Source organism: Microtus oregoni, unplaced genomic scaffold (genome assembly GCF_018167655.1).
Source record: "Microtus oregoni isolate MIOR12 unplaced genomic scaffold, Mior012 000000F_ref0000247, whole genome shotgun sequence".
NCBI classification, from domain to species: Eukaryota; Metazoa; Chordata; class Mammalia; order Rodentia; family Cricetidae; genus Microtus; species Microtus oregoni.
This window is the reverse complement of record NW_024543059.1, coordinates 74,699,001-74,704,400: the sequence shown is the minus strand read 5'-3', so window position 1 is coordinate 74,704,400 and position 5,400 is coordinate 74,699,001.

Below are 5,400 nucleotides of genomic sequence, written 5' to 3'. Positions count from 1 at the left end.
GTTTGGATTCTAGCATCCAGTAAGTCAGTAACCTGCAAATGCCTGCAACTCTAGCTTCCAGGGATCTGATGGTCTCTTCTGGCCTACACACACACACACACACACACACACACACACACACACACAGTCACAGACACTTACATAGACAACATACACACATTTTTTTACAAGTTAAATGAAAAGTAATTAATTTAAAGTTTTAAATACATAAAATATGCATCCTTGTGCTGGGCATTGTGCATATCTATCTCAGTACCTGAGAGGTAGAGACAAGAGGATCAGAGATGGAGAAAAGAGGCCATCTTCATCAACATAAGGACTTTGAGGCAAGTGTGGGTTACACGAAACTGTCCCCCAAAAAGGGAAATTCGGCGCAGGGAGAGGCGTTGAAATATAATCAATTACAACCAGGCTATTTCCACGCTGTCTAGGGTAAACCGATGGTATCGTGATACATACAAGCAATGCAGAAAGAGGGAACTGCCTGATTTCCCCAGCTGACAAAGCCCCAGAGTCCTTGGGCCTTTGTAAGTGATAGTCCCTTGCTTTTCACTGTGCTATGAGCTCAGCTTTCAGGTCATAAATCTGCTTTATGCTCTTTGGACTGCCAGCTTGTCATGGTCACTCTCCCCCATAGCTGCTGCCACCTCGCTGTCCAGCATGTCTCGTAGCAGAGTGAATTTGAGCCAGCTGTGTTTTTCTCCAGAAGACTCAGATGGCCGAAGAAGCCCCTAGAGGGTTCCAGAAGGGAGACTTACCATTTGACTTGGACTCTTTGTCAGTGAACACCTTGTCACCAGAGCAGTGACTTTTCACTGCCGTTTTATTCAAGTGTCCCTTGGAAGCCCACTTCTTCAACTTAAAAGGCATGTGTGTCTTTAAAGAGCCCTGATGTGGTCAACATGTGTCCTGTGTTCCCTTTAAGCCCCTCTCTGACCACTTCGTGGGTTTCCAACCAAGTCCCTCACCTTCAATCTGTCCCATTTCTCATCTGTAGATGAGCTGTGAGGGGAACTCTGACCCCAGTCCTTTCTCCCAGCTGGGGCTACATCTGTCTTCTCTATGAAGCCACACTGGCAGAGACTCGCTCAGGGTCAGGTTCAGCCGGCTTTGCTTTCTTGTACACCATAAGTTGGCCGCCCTGTTCAGCTGGCAGAGACACAAAGTAAATCAAGCTGTGAATTTAGAAACATTAGAAGAAACAGTAACTGAGGACTCAGAAACAGCCCCACCTTGACTTTTAGGAGAGAGAGAGAGAGAGAGAGAGAGAGAGAGAGAGAGAGAGAGAGCAGCAAAGAGTCAAACAGCACGTGCCCCGGGTTCAAACTCAACCTGAAGTGTATCACTCATAAGCTTTGTGACTACAGGCAAGCCACTCAACTTCTTGCTGTCTCTACTCTCTTATCCATCAAATGTGGATGGTAATAACATCTTATTCATGAATAAATAAAAGGTCTCAGCCTTTGGCACATTCTCAGTCCTCCATGAACGTTACTTAGTTTGAGCCATGCCAAGCCACTACTCCCGAGCAGAGCCTAAGGAAATTTGATTTGCCTTTGGCATGTCTCCATCTCCCTTCATCACTCACCTCCAGAGGTGCGGGAGCCACGACATATTTTACTCCACGCAGAGCACCTGGAGGGACAGTTAAATCGCCAGTGCAATTCAGAAGAGACCATAACCTCCAAACATCTCTCAAACACTTTCTTCAAATGAATATCTATCTGTGCAGCTGCAGATCAGGCCAAGCCGGGCTGGCCATCTGCGGTCTCTTGAGAGCTGTTCAATCAAACATTCTTTTGGCAAGAAAAGCACTCACCCCTTTTGTGGTTCTGGGTTTTCTTTTTTCCTGGAAGGGCATGGCTATTTGTGGTCTTAGAAACATACATGAATGCTGAAATGCATGAGCCGGTCCCTTTTAACAAGATACTGTAGCCCACTCCCCCAGACCCCAGACTTCTGTTTAACAACATTCACAGCAGATAGCTTGAACAAAAGCCAAATGCTTCCTGCCCTTATGTTTGCTGCAATAGTTTAATATTTTCATAAAAATTATAAATGGGCCTCACTAAATGCAAAAGTTTCCCCAAATTCCTTCACGTATATGGAACGCGGAAAGGCGTCAGAGTTACCTTCCAAAAAGTACTTGCTGTGAGAACTAGCCAGAGAAGTCTAAACCTATAAAACCATGCCTCTTGCTTATTTTCTTGTAAATTATAATTAGAGCCACATTTATAGTTCAATAGATCACACTGGAAATTTCCCAGAAGCTTTGGAGGGGGGAAATTAGGTGATAACATTAAATGATTGAGGCAAAACAGACTTTTCTACAGCATGCATTAAATAATTCCAGCTCCCATGTTCAAGCATGCGCTTTGTGAATATGTGGCATTGACCCATATCCTTCCTGGCTACTTATAAGCAATATGGGGTAAATTCATTCATCAATTGGGCAACCCTTGTACGAATTACAGCAGACCAGAACTCAATGTTAAGACCCTTGCTGAAGAGAGGCCAACCTAGAACTGAGCTGGAAGCCCCTCCTTGCTAACGAGCACTCGCGGAGCCGAGAAGGGCTGAGCAGGCAGAGAAATAGCAATGGGCTCATCCTTTGTGGACCCTGAGTGTGCTAGTCACGTTTTACATCACTGTGATCAAAGTCCCTGACAGAGGCAACTTAATGGAGAAGAGGTCGTTTAGCCTATGGTTTCGGAAGGTTCATTCATCATGGAGAGGAAGCCGTGACATGGCAACTTAGCTCATGGTCATGTAAGCTTAGGATGAAGACTGCCCGCAGGCCACAGCAAGAAGCAGGATCCTGGGGTTGAGTATACCTTCAGTGTTCACTCCCGCTGACCTTCCTCCTCCAGTTAGGGCCACAGCCCCAACACTTCCTCCCCAACTAGGATGGCAACTAGAAAGAAGCAGCCTGTCAAAGCACTTTAGATTTACAGTTTAACACCCAGGATGCCTTGATCAGCCAGCGCAGGTTGATACAATTGTCTTCTATACATGACTACACACCTGTATCCTCTCTCTGTGTCCCCATCTCCACTGGGCCTACTCATTCCTTAGCAGTCCGCTGTTGTTTTACTGCTAATTTGAGCTCCATGGTGTCTACCTTAGTAGAGTTAGAAAGACGATCACCACGGAAGAGCCCTTGGATCCCTGCTTAGCGGTGCTTAAGGCATGGGCGCTAAGCCCCAGGGATTAACCCCAGTGACAGTCGGGCACAACCCATTCATCATTCAATAACATCCCAATCCTTTGAGCCTCAACTTGCTCATTAGGAGTAATGAATGGCTCTTTGTCACACATGAGACGTTCATAGGAATAGATGCAATTCCCTGGCTTTGTAATAGGAAGGCAAATTTATCGATACTCTGATTAGGAAATCACTAAATACAGATGTGGTAATCTTGGGCTTCGTTCCGGCACAGCCACAGGACTGCAAGGCACCTTTTCTAGAAGGCCAGGCAGAGAGAAGTCAGATGATTCCATCAAATTTACAGGGGGGGGGGGGTCTTAGTCCAGGCACAGGTGTAAGTCGGATCTTCATGAAGGGCTTTACCAAAGAGTATTCAAACCTGGAGGCAGAGGTCCTGGAGATTCCAGAACAACTAAGAGGGTGCACGGAAGGGAAAGCAGCACCTCTCTTGCCTCCCCCAGCCTATTTGCCTAAGAAAGGGCACCTTTCAATCATCTGGCTCGGCTGGAAATAAACCCAAGATTGCCGCATCTGTATTTGTAGTGCCAGGACAACAGCTGGGAAAGAATCCTACCGTAGCCACTCCCCCAGCCCACTCGGTTCCATCTCACCACAGAATCCAGTCCCCATGATGCCTCCCAATAAACTGACCGGCACTGTTTCTCTCCGAACCCATCTCCTTCTCTGCTAGGTTATCTAAAATGTCTGATCCCGGCTGTGTCTCCCTACAGCCAATACAAGCCACCCACAGAAGTTTCAGCAAGGATAAGCATTGACAGACAGCAGTGCCCATCTTTGTTGGCTTTCTGCATGATAAACACCATGGCCAAATGCAGCTGGAGGCGGAAAGGCTTCTATCACCTTATACTTGTAGGTAACAGTCCGTTAGCGAGGGAAGCCCAGGCAGGAAGCGGAGCAGAAACCATGGAGGAATGCTGCTTCCTGATTGGCTCCCCAATGTTGGTTCAGCTGCTTTGCTAAGGCAGCCCAGGTCGCCCTGTCCACAGTAGGCCGGTCCTCCTACATTCCGAATGTGCTCACAGGCCAGTCTGATGGAGGCAAGTCTTCAATCGAGTTTCCCACTCAATTTGGAGGGCCTTGAATTTATATCAGATTCAAGTATTTATCTGGAGTTGCAGCTATAAATGACAGGTTAAGTGGAGGAGTGTTAACGGGGAGATAAATTAGTCCAGAACCAGGAAGGTCAAATCGATACAGCTGGAGCTAGTTAGCAAATGAGGTCTGTGGTGGTTTGAATAAAAATGGACCCTTTAGGCCCATAGGGAGGAGCGGCACTATTAGAAAGTGTGGCCCTATTGGAGTGGGTGTGGCCTTATTGGAGGACGCATGTCACAGGGCTTTCAGGCTTCACATGTTCAAGCCAGTCCCAGTGTTACTATCTCTTCCTGCTACCTTCAGATCTGTATGCAGAACTCTCGGCTACTTCTCTAGTACCATGTTTGCATGCACACCATCCTGCTTCCTGCCATGATGATAATGGACTAAACCTCTGAACTGTAAGCCAGCCCCAATTAAATGTTTTCCTTTCTAAGAGTTGCTGCAGTCATAGTGTCTCTTCACTGCAATAAAAATCCTAAGGCAAGGTCAGTAGTAGACATCTTTCTGCTTTCTCTGCAGTTCTTTCTGGGGGATTCAGTCTCAGGCGAGCTCTCTCTGGAGGATAGAAACAGATCCATTCTGCCTTATCAGCTTAGCAACTGTAGCAGGCAGGAGCCTCTGCTTCTCATTAGCACCTGCAGAAATCCCAGGATTGAGCATTACTGATCTGGCTGAGACTGGGTGCCATTCTCTGAACTAATCCTGCTAATAAAAGGATGGGAAATATTAACTGTCCAAACCTAGATCACAGAGCCAAGAAACAGGGCTGGCCCCACACTGAGCATTAGGAAGTGCTAGAATCCAACAAAACTTGCTAGTCCAGAATCTGCCAGGCTCTGCTTTCTGGTGATGTTTAGTCCCCTGCGTTACACCTCAGGTGATATGCTGGTGCTAATTTGTTACCATAGAAGGACAGTAATAGTAACCCAGTGTTGTAATAGGAGCAGCGGGCTATGTTCCCGGCACCCGGCCACCCGCATGGCTAGCTTTACCCAAAATAATTACACGGAAACTGTATTCTTTTAAACACTGTCTGGCCCATTAGTTCCAGCCTCTTATTGGCTAGCTCTTAC